Source organism: Pongo pygmaeus, chromosome X (assembly GCF_028885625.2).
Source record: "Pongo pygmaeus isolate AG05252 chromosome X, NHGRI_mPonPyg2-v2.0_pri, whole genome shotgun sequence".
Lineage (NCBI taxonomy): Eukaryota > Metazoa > Chordata > Mammalia > Primates > Hominidae > Pongo > Pongo pygmaeus.
The window spans coordinates 139,159,509-139,181,201 of record NC_072396.2 but is presented as its reverse complement, the minus strand read 5'-3'; the positions used below and the strand labels follow the sequence as shown (position 1 = coordinate 139,181,201).

Genomic DNA, 21,693 nt, shown 5'->3' with positions numbered 1-21,693 from the left:
AGGCAAGTGGATCACTTGAGGTCAGGAGTTCAAGACCAGCCTGGCCAACATGGTGAAACCCCGTCTCTACTAAAAATACAAAGTTAGCCGGGTGTGGTGGTGAACACCTGTAATCCCAGCTACTTGGGAGGCTAAGGCAGGAGAATCACTTGAACCTGGGAGGTGGAGGTTGCAGTGAGCCAAGATCAAGCCATTGCACACCAGCCTGGGGAACAAGAGCGAAACTCTGTCTCGAAAAACAAAACAAAACAAAAAGATAGAAAGAAAGAAAAAGAAACAGAAAACACCTTTCTCTATGGAAAGAATATCATAATGACTTGTATGCTCTTTTCTGGGCCTTTGTTTCAGGGGACAAGAACCCCAACAGTGGAATTTCAGGCATCAGCCAGCAGGTTGGTGGATTAATAAAGAGAGATTGAGAGAGGGCACCTTTCTGCCACTCCTGAAATCATACTCCTGGCTCTGAGTGTCAGTCCCCTGTTTGGAAACTATAGCTGGAAAAGTCTCAGCTGCCCCTGACACGGTCAAATGGAAAGTGCATGGGCTCTGGAGTCAGACTGTCTGGGGTCGTGTTCTAGCTCTGCTACTTACTAGCTGTGGGACTTTTCATAAGTTACTCAATGCGTGGTGCCTCAGTTTTCTCGTTCTATAAAACAAGATAAGTAACGTACATAATTCACAGGGTTCTTAGGTGGGTAAATCTAGATAACTTGAATACATATAAACACTTAGCAGAGTGCCTGTGTGCTGGGCACAATGGGAAGCACTTAATGAATGGTGTCTAGTCTTATCATTTCCTTGCTAAAGCTACCTCTTCTTTTAGGTCCCTTAACTAAGTAGGTCACTTCAGAGAAACTCAATTCAACTGGAATTATTGAGTGTCTGTTGTGTGCCTAGCATTGTGCTGGGGACACTGTGAGGAATACAGGAGAAATCTATGAAGGAAGAACTGTTCTCAAGGAGCTTTTTAGGCAGGATGTTTTGAGCTTCCTCCAACAGCCCAACTAGCAGCCACGTGGAGAGGCCCACGGCTCTTCCTTACATGGTAGCATAGCAAGGGGTTTAAACTTATGGGCTCTGCTGCAATCAGACAGGCATATCATCTCTGCCTCCTGACTGAGGTGTGATGTTGGGAAAGGTACACTACCTCCCCACTTCTCGGTTTCCTCATCTACAAAATGTGCATCATAATTACATCTTTATACATCGTGTGCCCATCAACATAGATTTATAATTATTGATTTATGCAATTGTCTTTTCAATCAGATAGGAAAAAAGGGAGTTACAAAATACCTTAAAATCTTTAACGTTTACCTTTAAATATTAAATTTACTGATGTTCTTTTCTTTCTTCCTGTGGATTCAAACTACTATCTGGTGTCCTGTCATTTCAGCCTGAGAGATTCCCTTTATCATTTCTTGTAGTGAAGATATCCTAGCAACAAACTCTCACTTTTTGTCTAGCTGGGAATGCCTTCATTTCTCCTTTATTTTAAACAACAGTTCGGTTGGGGATAGAATTTTTGGTTGACAGTTGTTTGCCTTTCAGCACTTTGAATATGTCATCACACTGGCTTCTGGTCTTCATGGTTTCTGATGAGAAATAAACTGTTAATTTTATTGGGGGTCTTTTGTATGTGATGAGTCACTTCCCTCTTGCTGCTTATAAGATTCTCTTTGGCTTCAGTTTGTCACAGTTTGATTATGATGTATCTAGATATGGACATTTTTGAGTTTATCCTACTTGGAGTTGATGGTGCTTTTTGGATGTGCAGGTTAATGTTTTTCATCAAATTTGGGGAGATTCTGCCTATTATTTCTTCAAACATTCTTTATACTCCTTTCTTCCTCTCCTCTTCTTCTGAAACTCCCATTAAGTGTACGTTGTTATGCTGGATGGTGTCCCACAGGTGTCTGAGGCTCTGACATTTTTCTTCATTCTTTTTTCTTTCTGTTTCTCACACTGGATAATATAAGTATCTTCAAATTTGCTGATTCTTTCTTCTGCCCATTCAAATCTGTCATTGAACATCTTTAGTGAATTTTTCATTTTGGTTATTATATTTTTAATTCAAAAATTTCTATTTGGTTGTTTTAAAATAATTTCTATTTATATTTTCTATTTATTGAGATATCATTCTCATATTTTAGTTCTTTAGACATGGTTTCCTTTTGCTCTTTGAACCTATTTGAAATAGCTGATTTAAATCTTTGTGTAAAAAGTCCAACATCAGGCCTTCCTCAGGGAGAGTTTCTATTGATTGTTTTCTTTTCCTTTGTATGGGCTATTTCTTTGCAGATCCCATACATTTTTTGTTGAAAACTGGGCATTTTGAATATTATAAGGTGGCATCCTTGAAATCAGATTCTCTGTCCTCCTGAGGGTTTGTTGTTGTTGCTGCTTGTTGTAGTAGTTATTTGTTTAGTGACATATTCTGTTTGAACTTCTACCAGAGTTGGCCGGTCCTATCTCATAGCTACAATTTGCAAAGTATAACTCCCCCTACTGTTTGCTTTGGCTGCCCCACAACTCTTTTGATGAAACTTAAAGCCAGTCATTAAGAGAAGCAAGATATAAATATGAAGCTTGTCTTGATGCCTCTTAGATCTTCACGGAGCAACCTTTATTCAAATAACTCATAAATTACAAGGCAAATCAGCATTCATTATCTGCCTTTATGTCAGAATGAGAAAAAAATGAGAGATTTACATGGCATGAGAGAAGATCCCATTCCACTCTTCTAAGAGGCGTTAAAGGCTCCCTTTTAAGTGAAATAAGCCACAATCCAGAAGGAGAATGGAAATCCATGTCACTTGAGAGAGAATGCCCCTAGCCCTTTCCTTCTATTTGCAAGCCTCTCTACTTTTGAGGGAGGGGGAGCACACCCCTGCTAACCGGAGTTGTCTAGGTCCTGTGGTGTTACCAGAGACAGGGGTGCCTATGTGAGGCTCTCTCTCCGCAGCAAAGGAGGCAGCCTTAGGAAATTGGGAGGTAATCAGAGACTGGGCCAGAAGGACTGGTAAGATAGCCTGAGGAGCATGGGCAGAGTGTCTCCGGCACTGGATGGGGGTAAAGAGGAGGGAGAGAAAGGGGGAAAGGGAGATAGGTAACGGGATAAAATATGGTCAATAAATTCTGTGACACTGGGGCAGGCTTAGAGCAATAGGTAGTTTGCCCTTCTGACTCCATATTTTCACCAGGAAGTTTTTTGTTTTGTTTTGTTTTGTTTTGTTTTGAGACAGAGTCTTGCTCTGTCGCAAGGCTGGAGTGCAGTGGTGTGATCTCGGCTTACTGCAACCTCCACTTTCTGGGTTCAAGTGATTCCCCTGCCTGAGCCTCCTGAGTAGCTGGGACTACAGGCGCATGCCACCACGCCCAGATAATTTTTTGTATTTTAGTAGAGATGGGGTTTCACCATGTTGGCCAGGATGGTCTTGATCTCCTGACCTCATGATCCGCCCGCCTCGGCCTCCCAAAGTGATGGGATTACGGGCAGGAGCCACAGCACCCGGCCAGGAAGTTTTTAATATTGTTATCTTGTTCTTGAAATATTCCTCAAGCATCAACCTTATACATTCATTCAACAATTATGTACCAAGTGTCAGGCATTAGAAATACTGAGATGAATAAAACAGGTCCTGATTATAAGGGAAAGTAATGTATAGAAAATTACAGTAGTGTGAGAGCAGAAGTGTGACCGAGGGAAGGCCAGGGAGCTGGATCTGCAAGGAGACCCCTCACTCCAGCTTCGAGTAGGGGTAGGAAATAGAATTTATAAGGCTTCTAGCAGGAGGTAATGCTTAAGATGAATCTCTAACCTTAAAGCACAATAAATTTGTCAAGCATCATTGGCCAAAGGAGTGTGTGAGGGTGCAAACATCCTAGCAAGAAGGAACAGAAGCCAGAAGGAGCTTCTGGTATATTCTGATACATTCTAAGATGGAAAAATAGCTTTGGAGGATGGACATAGGGTGTATGGAGGGTTCCAAAGGAGATTAGATTAGAAATTTAAACAAAGCCAGATCATGAAATGCCCTGCATGTTTTTGTTTGCTTGTTTTTTGAGACAGTCTCACTCTGTCACCCAGGCTGGAGTGCAGTGGTATGATTTCAGCTCACTGCAACCTCTGCCTCCTGGGTTCAAGCTATTCTCCTGCCTCAACCTCCCAAGTAGCGGGGATTACAGGAACCCGCCACCACACCCGGCTAATTTTTGTATTTTTAGTAGAGATAGGGTTTCACCATGTTGGCCAGAATGGTCTGGAACTCCTGACCTCAGGTGATCCATCCGCCCACCTGAGCCTCCCAAAGTGTTGGGATTACAGGCGTAAGCCACTGTGCCTGGCATGCCCTGCATGTTTTAAGGAGGCATCTGTGCTTTATCTTGAAGGTTATGAGGGAGTCAACAAAAGATTTCACAGGGGAATGACCTAGATAGTATAGTAAGGCAGTTAAGAGTGCAGAATCTATGTATCAGTGATGTTCAAAGTGTAGTTCAGGTACCAGCAGTCTCAGTGTCACTGGGAACTTGTTAAAAATGCAAATTCTTGGGCCCCATTCTAGACCTACTGAATTGGAAACTAGAGATAGGCCCCAGTCATCTGTGTTTTAACAAGCTCTCCAGGTGACTCCAATGTGTGCTCAAGCTGGAGAACTACTTCCCTACACAGATCACCTAGGTTGGAAGCCTAGCTCTCTCACTGTATAACCTTGGGCAAGTTCTAAACTCCAGTGAAGAGAGGGGGTAAGGGGAGGGGACGGGAAGTGAGGGAATAGCCATGACACTAAACTGAGACCCACAGGCCATATAAAAATGGTTGGTCATCCAGAAGGAATCTGGGTGACGGTGACATTCATGATAATAGCTTACATTTATTAAGAGCTTACTGCGGACCAGGTATTATTCTAAGAACTTTACAAATATTAATCTACTTAAACCTCACAACAACTTTATAATCCTATTTTTCAGCTGAGGAAACTGGGACTCAGAAAGGTAAAAATATGGAGTGGTGTGGAGAGATGTTTGCAATTAAAGTGGGAATTTTTTTTTTTTTTTTTTTTTTTATTGAGACAGGCTCTCGCTCTGTCACCCAGGCTGGAATGCAGTGGCACAATCACAGCTCACTGCAGCCTCGGCCTTCCAGGCTCCAGCGATCCTCCCACCTGTCTCCCAAGTAGCTGGGACTACAGGCGCACTCCACCATGCCCAGCTAATTTTTGTATTTCTTTGTAGAGATGGGGTTTCATCATCTTGCCCAGGCTGGTCTCGAATTCTTGGGCTCAAATGATCCCCCCACCTTGGCCTCCCAAAGTGCTGAGATTACAGGCATGAGCCACTGCACCCAGCCAAGTTTTGTTTTTATTAAAAGAAAAAACCCATAAATCATGTATATATGCATGGAAAAAGACTGGGAGGAAATAGCCCAACATACTCATTGTGGTGGTGCAGTTGCAGGCATTTTTAATTTCTTTTTTGTAGTTATCTTTGTTTTCCAGAATTTCTATGAGAAGTTTATATTGCTTTTGTAATCAGGGAAAACAGCCTTTTGAAAAAGAAAATAAATTGAACATGTGCACTTGAGGAAGATGTGAGCATCCTCTCAGTGCACAATGCAGACCCACAGAAAGAAAAATGCACCTGGCTTGTCGCTATTTCTTGCAAGAGGATTCTGAGGGCCTTATCACATTGGCACACAGTGAGGGAACTGGTGGAGGAGTTTCTCTCAGGTCTCAGAACTGGGAAGAGCTGTACCAATTTACTTTTTATTTTATAGTCACTGTGACTCATGTAACTCAATGATCTTTCAACTTTTTTTTTTTTTTTGCCTGAGACTCCCTTGAGATTTTTTAACTTTTTGTTTCAAAGTAATTTTAGATTTACATGAAAGCTGGAAAAAAAATCAGTGCAGACAGATAGTTCCTGAACACCCTTCATCCAGCTTTCTCTAATGTTAACTGAGTTAACCATAGCACAGTTTCCAGATCAAAACTAGGAAATTAACAATGGCACAATAATATTGACTAAACCATAGTTTATTCACATTTTCCCAGTCTTTCCACTAATGTATTTTTTCTGTTCCAGAAGCCAATCTAGGATCCCACCTGGCATTGTGTTGTCATGTCTCTTTAGCCTCCTTCAATTTGACAGTTCTTCAGTCTTTGTCTTTTGTAGCTTTGACACTTTCTAAGATCCTGGTCAGCTACTTTGTAAAACGTCCCTCAATTTAGATTTGTTTTATGTTTTTTTTTTTTCATGATTAGATTGAGGTTACACGTTTTTTGAGAGGAATTCAGAGAAGTGATATTATGCCATTCTTAGCACTCCCTGGTCTTTTAATAACTGTGTCCCCTTAAACGCTTTTATCATGCAATTTTAAAATTATAAGCATAAATGATTGCAAAGATGTTTATTTTCAATCTGTTGTAAATATCAGCATTTGAAATGCAATTACTTCACTCTTTTAAAAGTATTCAATGGAATCTAAATACCGAAGTCATTTTTACCCACCATTATTTTATTTTAAAATACATGAAGATCTTTTTTAAACATTTAACATTTTACTCCTTGAATCTGTATTTCTAGTCCACTTTCCTCAGATAATTGTATCTTAAGGTAATACATTTTTGGCTGGGAGCCGGGGCTCATGTCTGTAATCTGAGCACTTTGAAAGGCTAAGGCAGGAGGAGCGCTTGAGGCCAGGAGTCAAGACCACTCTGGGCAACATAGAGAGAGCCCCGTGTCTACAAAGGAAAAATTTTACAAAATCAACCAGGTGTGGTGGTGCATGCCTACTGTCCCAGATACTCAGAGGCTGAGTTGGGAGGATCGCTTGAGCTTGAGAGGTTGAGGCTGCACTGAGCCATGATCCTGCCACTGCACTCCAGCCTGGGTGACAGAGTGAGACCTTGTCTCAAAAAAAAAAAAAAAAAAGTAATACATTTTTATACCTAAAAGGTAAGGCTTAAAATGCTCACCCTATGTGACTTCTCTGTAACAAAAATATGCTTTATAAATTGAAATTGATTTATACTTGATTTTTACCATAAAGCACTATTAGAATTATTATGATTATTATACACAGTGATCAAAACAAGTATATTTAAAGTTTTTTTAAAATAATGATTACTTGTGAAAAGGAAATTTTTATTTAAATATATCTCTTAATGAAATGAATGGGACTTTCTTTTCAGGTATCCAGGATAAGTAATACTTATTGCTAGAAAGAGACAGTATTCAGAATCACATCTTTTTTTTTTTTTTTTTTTTTGAGACAATGTCTCATTATGTTGCCCAGGCTGGACTCAAACTCCTGGGCTCAAACAATCCTCCTGTCTTAGCCTCCTGAGTAGCTTGGACTGTATGCTCTCACCTTTCAGCATCAATTCTATTTCTAATTTTTTAATATATTTAAGGGCTGAATAAACTTGTTTACATAAGTAAGAAGAAGAAAATTTAAAAGTTTTATAATAGCACTGTCATGTAATTCCATAAACATCTGGGCTATAAACCAAAAATCAGAGTTATCTTCCTACAAAAATAACTTTTTCATTTTTTATTGAGATATAATTCACATACCATAGAATGCACACCTTTAGACTATATGATTAAGTGGTTTTAGTATATTTAGAAAGTTGTACAACCATCACTACTATTCAATTCCAGAATATTTTCATCATCCCCAAAAAGAAACTCATTACATGTTAGCAGTCACTCCCCATTTCCCTCTCGCCCCAACTCCTGGCAAACATTAATCTTTCAGCCTCTGGATTTGCCCATTCTGGTCATTTCATGTAAGTGGAATCATGTAATATGTGGCCTTTTGTGTCTGGCTTATTTCACTTTGCTGAATGTTTTCAAGGTTTATCCACATTGTAGCATGAATCAGTGCTTCATTCCTTTTTATACCTGAATAATATTCCATTGTATGTATATACCAAATTTTCTTTATCCATTTGTCAGCTGATGGACATCTGAGTTGTTTCCATCTTTTGGCTATCTGTGAATAGCAATGCTACAGACATTCATTTATGCCGAGTGCAATGACATGTGCCTGTAGTCCCAGCTACTCAGGAGACTGAGGCAGGAGGGTCACTTGAGCCCAGGAGATCAAGCCCAGCCTGGGTAACACAGAGAGATCTCATCTCTAAAATAATAAAAAGAACACATTGATTTACAAGGTTTTCAGTGGGCACATGTTTTCGTTTCTCTTATTGGGTCATATGGGAATTTTATGTTTATAAATTTTTGAGGAAATGCCAGACATTCTCAAACTAGCTGCACCACTTTACATTCTCACCAGCAATGTATGAGCGTTCCAATTCTTCCACACCCTTGCCAACACTTCCTGTTATTATCTGCCTTTTTTTATTTTTATTTTTATTTTTTTTGAGACGGAGTCTTGCTGTGTCACCCAGGCTGGAGTGCAGTGGCGTGATCTCAGCTCACTGCAACCTCTGCCTCCCAGGTTCAAGCAATTCTCCTGCCTCAGCCTCCTGAGTAGCTGGGATTACAGGCGCATGCCACCATGCCCGGCTAATTTTTGTATTTTTAGTAGAGATGGGGTTTCATCATCTTGGCCAAGCTCATTTTGAACTTCCGACCTTGTGATCCACCCGCCTTGGCCTCCCAAAGTGCTGGGATTACAGGTGTGATCCACCATGCCCGGCCTGTCTTTTCTTTAAGAGACAAGTTCTCACTCTATTTCCAAGGCTGGAGTGCAGTGGCAGCGATCATAGCTCACTGTAGCCTCAAAATCCTAGGCTCAAGCAATCCTCAGCCTCCCGAGTAGCTGGGACTACAAGGTGTGTGCCACCATACCTGGCTAATTTTAAAATTTTTTTTTCAGAGATGGAGTCTTGCTATGTTGCCCAAGCTGGCCTCAAACTCCTGGCCTCAGGTGATCCTCCTGCCGTAGCCTCCCAAAGTGCTGGGATTATAGGCGTGAGCCACCATGCCCAGCCTGTCTTTTTGATTATGGCCATCCTAATAGATGTCTTCACTAGGTATCTCTTTGTGGTTTTGATATGCCTTTCCTTAATGGCTAATGATGTTGAGCATCTTTTCATGTATTTATTGGCCATTTGTATATCTTCTTTGGAGAAATGACTCTTCAGATTCTTTGCCCATTTTTAATTAGGTTATTTGTCTTTTTATCGTTTAGTTGTGAGAATTCTAGATACTCTAGATACAAGTCCATTATCAGATATATGACTTGCAAATATTTTCTCCCATTCTGCATGTTGCCTTTTCACTTTCTGGGTGGTTTAATTTGCAGTACAAAAGTGTTTCATGCTTGGAAGGCACAGTGGCCTATGCCTGTAATCCTAACACTTTGGGATGCTGAAGCAGGAGGATCACTTGAGCCCAGGAGTTTGAGACCAGCTTGGGCAACATAGTGAGAGCCCATCTCTACAAAAAAAAAAAAAAATTTAGCTGGGTATGGTGGCATACTCCTGTGGTCCCAGCTACTAAAGTGGCTGAAGTGGAAGGATGGCTTGAGCCAGGGAGGTCAAGGCTGCATTAAGCTATGATTATGACACTGCACTCTAGAAATAAAAGTGTTTCATTTTCATATAGTCCAATTTATCTCTCTTTTTTTTCCTTTGTCACTTGCGTGTTTGTTGTCCTATCATCCTAAGAATTTCTTACCTAATCCAAGGTCAGGAGGATTTACACTTATGTTTTCTTCTGAGTTTTAGTTTTAGTTGTTACACTTTTAGCTCTGGGTCTGTTGCATTACTGTGTACATTTCAAGATCAACATGTCAATTTCCGCCAAAAAAAAAAAAGCCAGCTGAGATTTTATTAGAGATTACACTGAATCCGTAGAACAATTGGGGGAGTACTGCCATCTTAGCAATATTAAGTCTTCTAATCCATGAACAAGAAATGTCATTCCATTTACTAAGGCCTTCTTTATTCTCTGTCAATGGTGTTTTATAGTTTTCAGTGTACAAGTTTTGCACTTCATTTGTTAAATTTATTTCTAATTAGTTTATTATTTTATTGCAAATAGAATTGTTTTCTTAATTTGATTTTCAAGTTGTCCATTGTTAGTGCTTAGTCATAGAATTGATTGTTGTGTTTTCTGGCATCCTGCAACCTTGCTGAACTTGATTATTAGCTCTAATAGTTTTTTGTGGATTCTTTAGGATTTTCTAACTAAGGTTGTGCCACCTGCAAATAGAGATATTTTTTACTTCTTCCTTTCCAATCTGGATGTCTTTAATTTTTTTCTCTTGCCTATTTAGCCCAGCTAGAACTTCCAGTGTAATATTGAATAGAAGTGGTAAGAGTAGACATTCTCATATTGTTTTTGATCTTAGGGGGAAATCTTACAGTTTTATACCATTAAATTTGATGTTAGTTGTGGGTTTTACATAGATGTTCTTTACCAGATTAAAAGTTACTTTCTATTTCTTGTTTATTGAGTGTTTTTTTGTTTGTTTGTTTGTTTTTCATTGAGACGGAGTCTTGCTCTGTGGTGCAGGCTGGAGTGCAGTGGCACGATCTCAGCTCACCGCAACCTCCACCTCTCAGGTTCAAGCAATCCTCCCACCTCAGCCTCCTGAGTAGCTGGGATTACAGGCTCCCACCACCACTCCCAGATAATTTTGTATTTTTAGTAGAGATGGGGTTTCGCCATGTTGGCCAGGCTGGTCTCAAACTCCTGACCTCAAGTGATCCACCCGCCTCGGCCTCCCAAAGTGCTGGGATTACAGGCTTCCCAAAGTGCTGGGATTACACTTCGCCTGGCCTATTGAGTGCTTTTATCATGAAGGAATATTGAATTTTGTCAAATACTTGTTCTGCATCTACGGAGATTAACAGGTAGTTTTTGTTCTATTAATGCAGCATACTACATTGACTGATTATCTTATGTTGAACCAACCTTGCATCCCTAGGAAAAATCTTATTTGGTCATTGTGCATAATTCATTTTATTTGTTGTTGGATTCAGTTTAGTAGTATTTTGTTGAGGATTTTTGTATTTGTGTGATAAAATACAAATAACATAAAATTCGCCATTTCAACAATTTCAAAGTGTACAACTCAATGACATTTATTGTGTTCACAATGTTGTGCAATACTTACCACTATGTAGTTTCAAGACATTTTCAGCATGACAAAAGGAAACCCCACACACACTAAGCCGTCATTCTCCCCTCTCCCTGGCAACCACTAATCTGCTTCCTGTCTCTATGTATTTGCCTATTCTGAATATTTTTTGCCCAGGTGTGAGGTGAAAAGGGTTTGGGTGAAATTTCCTCTATTTAGAAAATTACTATCACAAATTCTTTATCAGTCAGCAGCCAGTCAGCAGCCTGTCCAACACAATTATTCACAGGCCCCTTTTGAACCTCCTGCATTTGGCAAGAAAGGGAGGTGAGCGTGGAAAAGGAAGAGGGCAATCTTTCAACTGTCTCCCCTCCTTCTGCTTGAGAAGGGGGACTATGAGAAGAGGACTGCCCAGGATGGCTCCAGGCAAAATATAAACATTTGTCTCCTTTGCCCTCAAATCTCCCCTTTCTGCTGCTATATGCAGGCTCTGGTGGCTTCAAGTAGCCAGGCCGTAGGATATCTCTAAGATCTCTTCCCTCCAGGCGGGGCTGCAGGCCCTGAGACTACTTTCATAATTGGTTTCCTGTTGGGTGTCCCTTGCCTGCAAGCCTTCCTAACTGGCCAGATGGCATCCACTTGCTTGAGCCACGTGTTCTTGTTTGCTAAGGCCTCCCTAAGTTATCCTGTCCAAATTCCCTGAACGTGAGGAATGTGAAGCCCCAAAGCTGTAAAAATGGTGACTCACTGAAGTCCAAGAAAGAGGTACTTCTGGAGAGCAGGGTGATCTTTATGTACTTTTCAAGTAATGCCCATGGGCAAATTTGTTATTTGGTGAAGCAGGATCAGGGAGTGGGAAGAAAAAGGTGACACCCCCACCCTCACAGTACGCCTTACAGCCCACTCCACAGGTTTATTAGGAGCTAAGTCTCTGGAGAGATTCTGGGGAATTTTTTTTTCTCCAGGGAGGCTTTCTGGCTTACACTTCTCCAGACCCCAAGGACACTCCCAGATGCAAGGTGATGTCATTGGAGTGTTTTCAGATAGAGAATTTAAGACTTGCTCTGACCTCATGTGCTTTGTGTTTCCAGTTAAACTCAAACTTTCCAAGACTTGAGTTCATTTACCTTTAATCAAAATTCCCTTTCTGGGCTCCACTTCTAATTACACATGGGCCTCTAAGTCTTCTTGGCCATCAGGTACCAGTTGATCAAAAGTGTCACACATTTGCCCTTTGAAGTTCAAATAGGGTTGGAAATGAGTGCAATATTGCTCACATGATGTCAAATCTCACATGTTTGAAATAGAGTGTGTGACATTTGACAAATTCAAGCACATGGTGAGGCAGCTATTCTGCTTACAGAGTAAAGACTCCACTAAGGACTAGGTGAGTGACTGCTCACTGGGGCCTGCCTCTTTGTTGACAACAGATTCAGACTGGGGGCTCTTTGATGAAGAATCAGAATGCTATTTCCAACGCTTAGGCAAGTAATGGGCTAATGAATGGCTCTAGAATTTTAGGAGACAGGCCTCACTCTGGGAGGCAGTCCCCACTGAAGGCAAAGTTCTTTCCTCACTCCCACATGTGTGGCTGATAAAAGCTACTTGTCTGGCTGGGTGTGGTGTCTCAAGCCTGTAATCCCAGCACTTTGGGAGGCTGAGGCAGGCAGATCGCTTGAGGTCAGGAGGTTGTAAACCACCCTGGCCAACATGGTGAAAACCTGTCTCTACTGAAAAGACAAAAATTAGCAGGGGCAATTTTTGGCATGCACCTGTAATTCCAGCTACTCTGGAAGCAGAGGCAGGAGAATCCCTTGAACCCAGGCAGACATTGCAGTGAACCGAGATTGCACCACTGCACTCCAGCCTGGGTGGCAGAGCAAGACTCTGTCTCAAGAAAAAAGCTACTTGTCATATGTGCGCGATGTACTTCTCCTTGAAGACTACTCCAAATGGTTTCGGTTTGGCCACCCACCCAGAACGCACACGTACCCAGCACGCACATGTACCCAGCAAGTGCCTTCCTATTTCTACCATCTTTACCCATAGCAGGCCTTAGAGTAAGTACTCTTTTTCACTGAGTCAGGTTTAGACCACAGAATCCTCAGGTCAGCACTCCCAGCAGCCTGGGCCAGTTGCTTGGAGTTGGTATACAAGATAATGAAAATTGCTATCATTTTACTGAGGATTTATTATGGGTGAGGCACTGGGTAAGTGCATTACGTGCATTATCTCTTTTAATTCCCACAATAGTCTTGTTATGTACTATTATTCTCATTTTACAGACAAGGAACCAAGGCCAAGGGAAGGTAAGTAAACTTTCTCAAGTTCAGATGGGCAGAACTGGGCTGGAATTCCGGTCTGTTTGACTCCAGAGACTAACCTCTTAACCGTTACGCTATGCCAGTTCATTCATTCACTCAACAAGTATTTAATCGGCACAAATTCTGTGTTAGCATGGTTCTAGGCCCTGGGGATACAGCAGTCAGAAGATCTTCGCCCAGTGGAACATGACACTGTGTGGGCCTCTAGAAGAAGGCCCTCTGGGAATCAGTGACTTGACACTGGATAATACATCCATTTGCTAGCGGGATGAGGGATCTCAAAAATGTGGGAGCTCCACGCCTAAACACAGGGAGTATATGAAAAACTCAAGCCACAAGGCAAACCGGGCAATGGCAAAGTTTCAGCTCAACCCTGACAGGGCTCTGTATGCTTAGTATAGGCTATAGCCCATGCTCCAGTGCTTGAGAAGGATAACATGCCCTACTGATCTCTGTAACCCTGTGAAGGTCAACCACCCCAGGCCCTCCTACCATAAGCCAACATTAAGTTTTTCAAGCATCCCAGGTCTGCCTGTCTTTTTTGCCATTAGCAGCTGAATGTGTGAAGCTCGTGGCTCCCCGCAAGGAACCCTAGGGGTTGGTCACAGGTGGGGCTGAGCTCACTCTTCCTATAGATACATTTCCCCCTTGTAAAGAGCAAAGGAGACAGATCAAAGGCCACCTGGGCCCACTTGCTTGCTAGAGAGACCCGGGGGAGCTGGAAAGGAAAGGGGAGGAGGGGACTGGGGTAGGCTGGAGCTGTGCTGTGATTGATTGGCTTGTTTTGCTCCTGCACTTCTGTTTACTCAGCTGGGCCTGCTGCTGCCCAGAGGACCAGCATGTGCATGGCCACTCTGGCCAGCCTTTGGGGCAGTGTCAGAGTGAGCTGTGCACTCAGCCATCTCCTGGCAAAACTGAGGCAGGGAAGTTTGTGTTTTATGTCTGCAACTTTCCTGCCCCACTGGGCCTTATCCCACCTCCAGGGACACCCTTCCGTAACACACACACCCCAGTCTCAGCCACAAAGTTCTTCAGGTCTTCTTCCTCTTAGTGGAACCTAGTGTCACTCAGGTATCTAAGACACTAACAGGTAAACATCTGCCAACAGCCTCTAGCTTAATTCTTCTAGCATTTCAAAATGCCGGGCTTCTCTGTAATTAATTAGTCCATTCAAGGCAGACAAGAGCAGAGGGCCCCAGGAGAGGGAAACAAATAGCTTATGAAAGAGCTACAGATCCAAGGACACAAATAAAGTCCCTGGTCTTCTAGGTTAGTCTTTCTGCTAATTGACAAACAAGGTTAAAACAAATCCCAGCATCTCAGTAATGCTCTCTGCTCGGTTTGAATAGCAGTAGCCCAAGGTAGAACGGTTTCAGAACTCAGTGTGTTGGGGGGGTGGGGGCCGTGGGCAGGATTTGAAGATTTGAAGGACCCTTCCAAGTGCACGTGGCCACTGGTTTGTCAGTGTTTAATGCCAGCTCTACTTTTCTTGAAAACCAACCCAACCCCAAACCAGAAGCAAGTAGAGACTGGTGGCAAAGGGCCCCTGGGCTTTGGGTAGGCACTAGAGTGGTGGTTTAGAGTGGGCTTTGGAGTCAGACAAGCCGGAGTGGGAGTTTCAAATCTCAGCTCTGCTACTTATAACTGTTTGACTTTGGGCAAGTTGCTTAGCTTTTCTGAGTCTCAGTATAACCTTCTGTCAAATGAGGATAACACCTACCTCACTGCATTGTTGTGAGGATTAAATGCCATAAAGTGTGCCAAGTGCTTAGCAACTGATCTGTGTTATCAATATACACAGAGGGGTGTGACGATCAAAGACGAGGAGTGTGGAGAGAGGAGGATGGGATACCTCATTCTCTTCCTGAAATGTTCAGCACTTTGGGTGTGCATTCCTAATGTTTACACAGTTCAAAGGCAAGTTCAAAATGTGGAAACAACCCAAATGTCTATCAACGGATGATTGGATAAAAAAAAAACGTGGTACACACATGCAATGGAATACTATTCAGCCTTTAAAAGGAAGGAAATTCTGATGCATACTACAACACAGATGAACTTTGAGGACATTATGCTAAGTGAAATAAGCCAGTCACACAAAGACAAACACTGCATGATTCCACTTACATAAAGTTTCTAGGATGGTTAAATTCATAGAAACAGACAGTAGAATGGGGGTTGCCAGGGGCTGGGGAAGAGGAGAATGGGGAGCTAATGTTTGATGGGTACAGAGTTTCTATCTGAGAAGATGAAAAAGTTCTGGAGATGGAGGGTGGCGCTGGTGGCACAACATTGTGAATGTACTGAATGCCACTGAATCGTACGCTTAAAATGGTTAAAATGGTAAACGGTAAATTTTATGTTGTGTGTGTTTACTGCAATTTTGGATGGATTGGGGGTGTATGTGTGAGAAAAGCCATGACAGGTCAGTGCCCTGGTGAAAGCCAGGGATTCTATTTTCTACTCCACTATGAGAAGGCAGCCAGTTTCCATACAGGGGAAGGGGGGAGAGAGAGGGAGAGGGATGGGGGGATAGAGAGAGAGAGAGAGAAGCAGGAGAGGAGGGAAAGGAGAATGGCCTGGGCTGTCAGTGTAAAACAAAAAATACAAAAGTTGGAGGTTTTTCAGCTCTGAAAATGCAACAAGCAAGGAGAGTAGGCTCCATCCCTAGGTGAGCCCCAAAGCCCACTTGGGCCACAGCTATAGCCTGGCTGGGAGACCACAAAAGGGAAGGAGGAGGTAATTTGGACTGGCCTGAGGTAAAAATTGCAGAGATTTGCAAGTGCAATCAGCTCTTCAACTCCCCACCACTTCCAAGGCAGAGTGGGTGGGACCAGCCTCTTCTCTTCCTCCAATCCCACTCCTTCCAGGCTACAAGGGGCCCCTCAAGGCTGCCCTTCTCATTCGGTTCCAGCTGCCTGATTTCCCTGGAGAGGAGGTTGTGGAGGTGGGGCTGCCAGTCCCTACATCCCTAGCAGACCAACCTCTTCACGGGACCATCCGGACCCTGTACACGTGGACCCTGGCCGTGTAGACACACCTGAGTCCAGGAACGACACAAGCTGCAGGGATCCCAGCCTAGGCACGGAGGTAATTAGGCACGTCTTCTCTGCTCCTGAAGTAATGTTTATTTGTCTTTCAAAATCTGCCAACCAAAATGGCTTAGGCTGTGATTTACCATCACACCATTATGTCATACTTCCTTACTGCTTTTATGACCAAGAAAGACTCCAGGCACAGTAGCCATATTATGTCCCAGCGAACTCCTGCCCAAATTAAGTCACTGTTTCTGGTCCCTATCGCTGGTCAAATATGACTTCTAAGGGTAATTGCTGTTTTAGGGGCACATTTTAAAGCAAATGCAAAAAATAATGAATGTACCTATTTTGTGACTGAAATTTGCATCTGTCTTTTTACCCTCTCCCGGCAAATATGTTTTATGTTTATTTAAACAGCCTTTAATAAAAATCTACAGCTGCAAAGCATCTTACTACTCAATGCTTTCTGGTTAAGAAAATTGCCCATAATCACAGTGGACTTTACTATTCGTAACAGAATATTATTTTTCATCGGTGCATGGCTGCATCCCAATGTATGAGTGTTGCAAATGCAATGTGAGGCTTATCTGAGGTCGGAAGCTCTTCATTCATTCATTTATTCAATCCATCAACAAACTTTTTTGCGGACTTACCATATGGGGTTTGGGACCTTTGGGGAACAGGGGGAAAGCATGGGCAGAGGCATGAGAGAGCAGGTCACTGATAGGACAAGGGTAGCCATTGTCAACCACAGTTCATGTATTGTGATTGGTTGGAAAGTGTGACACAAGTAATTTGTTACTGATAATAATTAATGTGCCAGAGTTGCTGAATAATTTACTTTAGTTGTAAGTTAGAGTGGATCCAAGGTTATCTTTACAATAATAGCATCACTCTCACCTGCTTGCATTTCAGTTTGTTTTGATGAGAGTTAGAGAAAAGGGTCCAATTAGTAGCTGCGGTTTCCCCAAGGACACTCATGGGAGTGGGAGTGTGTCATGCATGTGCACATCATCTGTCAGTTATATCATAGTTGAGGATTGTCAGAGTGGCCTACAAGGCGTGTGTTATGTGGGAGAGTGGAGAGAGATGAACCGGGAGAGGCAGGATGGGTAGATACGGCTTTTCAGAGCTTGTGTAAACACAGTTTCAGCTGGATTGGCCCCCAAATTTTGCAGATCTAATTGTCAGTAATGTAGAGCTACTGCTTGTTTATCAGGTTCCAGTATTTCCCCAAGTACAGAGATGTGATCTTCGGTAAAGTAGCGACTGTCAACCCATGCTTGTGAATTTGACCTGTCTTGGAGAACCTGTAATCATACTTCTCAGAATCAAGTACTTCTAGCACTGGCTGTGTTGCATGTTGAGCTTCTTAGAAATGAGAATGTGACCCAAGAGGTAGCTTCCAGGTTAGGTTTCATGAAGGGATTGTGCTGGGACCACATCTATCTCTCTTGAAAACAGATAGAAATTCTCAGTCATGAGTCAAACTAGAAAAAGGAACTTACTAATAATGGATTTGATATGCTATTTCTACTGGGAAGTCAGTTGGGGTATGGGGAGCTGTTGGGGTACAGAGAAGGAGTGTCTACTTTTCCTTACCTTTCCAATATAAAATGAATTTCTAGAATATTGGAAATGACACCTTTCATGAAAATAGAATAAATGATGAGCTTGGTGTTCTGATTTGAAGGGTACTAGAACTGTTTCCCTGCCCCTAAAAATACTCTCCCACTGCTGCTTGATTTTCTAATATTAGAAATTGTGGTAGAATCTCTTTTTATGTGTTTACAAACTATGCTCTGTTTAACTAGTTTTCATTTTCTTTTTCAAATGTATGCTGGAGGAAAAGAGGATAGTTGTTTTAAAAATAAGAAGCACATTCAAGAATGAGCTGGAAGCCTGCTGGAATTGTTAAGGAAACCAATTGTGTGTAGATGCGACCTCAGTAATTAATCAGTGAACATCTAGCAGCCAAATATCTGATGGGAGGGAGGAGGCCCTCTCCTTAGAGAGAGGGAAAATGACTACTCCCTTCTGATTGAAAAAGCACCATCCCAGACCTTCTTGCTGCTGACATGCAGATGTACATCTGGCTGTAATCTCTCACTCCCTGCTAGCCTTTGCCAAACTGTGTGGAACAGAAATCCAGTTTCTCCTCCATGTAAAGCGACAGAGAGAAATTGAATAGTTAGATAGTTAAAATTCTGAGCACTGGCTAGGAAAAGGAACATGCCCAAAGCAATAAAAAGACTCTCACTTAAAAAACTGTGGCTGAAGAAAGATTTGAGCAGTTTAAACAACTGGTAGAGTTGATTGGGGTGAAGGGAGTAGAAGTCTCAAAGCCACAGACAAGCCTTGATACTCTGCAGACAAGCTAAGAAATATTTAAATTGTGTGAAATCTACTCAAGGCTGATGAATAAGATAGAATAAGAGCTTGATAACATTTGAAAGAATTTATTTGCACTTAAGTGTCTGTGTTTCTATAAATCTTGCTCTAAATTTTATTTTATGTGGTGTTGTTTTAAAAACAGAGTTATTTATAAAGAATGAAAGCATAACTGAGTGGGGAAGTGTGCTCTGTTCCCTCTCTCCGAGCTGTCCAACCTAAGGGAAGACTATCATTCTGTCAAAGTGGTGGTAACTTAATCAAATTGCAGGACTAGTTCATAGGAGGAAAATGATGCCCTTTGAAGCTTTGCCTTGGAAACCCACACTTCATAAGTGACAACAAATACAACAGTGCCTCAACTTTTGGATTAAATATTGCAGCCTTCTTTAAAAATAAAAAATGCCTCTGGATAGGTTAACTTATAGAGTTATTAGTATCTTAGTACAGTGGTTTCCCAAACTGGGTATTTAACACACATTTCATTTATATTGAGAACTTTTAAAATTCAGAAAAGTGCAGAGAAGAATATAGCAAACACTTGTGTTCTCACCATGCAGAGGAGAAATACACTACTGTATTTACTTTGTCTTCCATTCTTTTTAAATTAAAAAAAAAAAGTGCTACAAGAAAAGTTGAGGCCCCCTTCATCTCCTGCCTCCAGTCAACTCATTTTTATTAAGTTGGTATGTTTTCTTCCAAACTATGATATACTTTTGTATTTTTTTAAACTTAGCATTATGTTCTTGAGATCAGTCCATGTGGATGCCTTAGTGGTCTAGTTCATTCTTACTGCTGAACAGTAACCTATAGTACAACCACAGCACATTTAATTTATTCATTCCTCCTTTGGTGGATATTTATTTCCAAATTTTTAGTATTAGAAACAAACAACTTGGAATAAACACTGAGATATGTGTGTCTTTGCACACTGGATTGGAATTTCTCTAGAGTATGTACCTTCTAGAAAGTAAGATTTCTGGGTTAAAGAGTACACACACTTTTAGTTTTTCTGGGTACTGGCAGGTTGCTCTCCAATGTGGCTCTACCGAATAACAGTCCCATCAGTCGTTTATGAGCTCCCATGACACCATACCATTGACAACTTTTGAGTTTTAATTTTTGCCTGTCTGATGAGTAAAGACAGTATCTTGTTTTGTTGTTGTTTTTATTTCCTTGAGTACTAGTGAGGTTAAGTATCTTTGCATGTATTTCTAGACCATTCCAGTGTCTTCTGCCAGTTGTCTGTTGGTATTCTTCGCTCCTTTTTCCATTGTGTTGATTGCCTTTTAAAATTGACTTATAGCATTTATTTTATGTCTTTTTTGACTCTGTTTCTTTTTCAATTATATGTATGGCAAGTGTCTTCTCCCACTATATGGCTTATCTTTAACTTTATACTCTCATTTTTTCTTATAGACATTATAATATTTAATGTTGTCACATTTACCAGTCTTTTCTACTAAAATTTGTAAGTTTTGCGTGTGAGATTAATGAATTCTTCTATTCTGAGGTCATAAAGGTATTCTATATTTGCATCAAAGTGTTGTAAAATTTTGCTTTTAACAGTTAGATCTTTAATTCATTTTGAATTGATTTTTATGTAGGGTTTGAATAAGTTATCTAATTGTATCTTTTATCATATGAATAATTTTAATACCATTTATTAAATAATCTATATCTTATCCTCCACGATTTATAATCAATCTCTGTCCTTTACCTAGTTCTCATAGACTTACCTGAGTTGTTTGTAGGCCCTTTTTATATTCCACTGGTCTATTTGTTTATCCATCTGCCAATACTATATTGTTTTATTTTTTATTTTTTGAGATAGAGTCTCGCTCTGTCTCCCAGGCTGGAGTGCGGTGGCGCGATCCCGGGTTCAAGCGATTCTCCTGCCTCAGGCTCCCAAGTAGCTGGGACTACAGGTGCACGCCACCACACCCACCTAATTTTAGTATTTTTAGTAGAAACCGGGTTTCGCCATTTTGGCCAGGCTGGTCTCAAACTCTTGACCTCAAGTGATCCACCCGCCTTGGCCTCCCACAGTTCTCAGATTATAGGCGTGAGCCACTGCGCCTGGCCTACGTTGTTTTAATGCCATGACATTATAATAAGCCTTAACAATGTGCCCTTCACTACTCTTCTTCACAATTGTCTTGTATATTCTTGATGCCTTACCATTCTGTTACAATCTTATTCTCTGTGTAAGTCTTCTATGTAAATTAGCTTGTCAAAAATCCAGAAAAATCCTGTTGTGATTTTGGTTGAACTTGCATAGAATTTACAGACCAATTTAAAGAAAATTGCCATATTTGTGTTGAGCCTTCCCATACATGAACATGGCATATATCTCCTTTTTGAGGTTATTTTATTCTAAACTTTTTATTTCAATATAATTATAGATTCATGGGAAGATGCAAATATGGTACAGAGAGGCCCCCTGTACCATTCACTGATTTTCTCCCATGATTATATTTTACATAACTAGAGTACAGTATCAAAACTAGGAATTCGACATTGGTACAATATGTGTGTATATAATTCTATGCCATTTTTATCACAGGTGTAGATTTGTGTAAGATACAGAAGGCCGGACGCAGTGGCTCACACCTGTAATCCCAGCACTTTGGGAGGCCGACGTGGGCGGATCACCTGAGGTTGGGAGTTCGAGACCAGCCTGACCAACATGGGGAAACCCTTTCTTTACTAAAAATACAAAATTAGTCAGGCATGGTGGCACATGCCTGTAATCCCAGCTACTCGGGAGGCCGAAGCAGGAGAATTGCTTGAACCTGGGAGGCGGGGTTGCGGTGAGCCGAGATTGCGCCATATTGCACTCCAGCCTGGGCAACAAGAGCAAACAAAACTCCGTCTAAAAAAA

General features: G+C 41.5%; 1 protein-coding gene across 3 annotated transcripts in view; it reads left to right on the top strand.

Moving 5' to 3' along the window:
• PLAC1 (placenta enriched 1) overlaps positions 1 to 21,693 on the top strand; it is a 196,070-nt gene that overhangs the window by 34,090 nt on the left and 140,287 nt on the right. The window contains exon 1 of one of the 3 annotated variants that reach the window (XM_063660246.1): positions 16,314 to 16,470. The exons of the other annotated variants lie outside the window; for them this stretch is intronic. The gene's annotated coding sequence lies outside the window, so the exon portion shown is untranslated. Of the gene's footprint in view, positions 1 to 16,313; positions 16,471 to 21,693 lie in introns of those variants that run through there. 3 annotated transcript variants of the gene reach the window in all.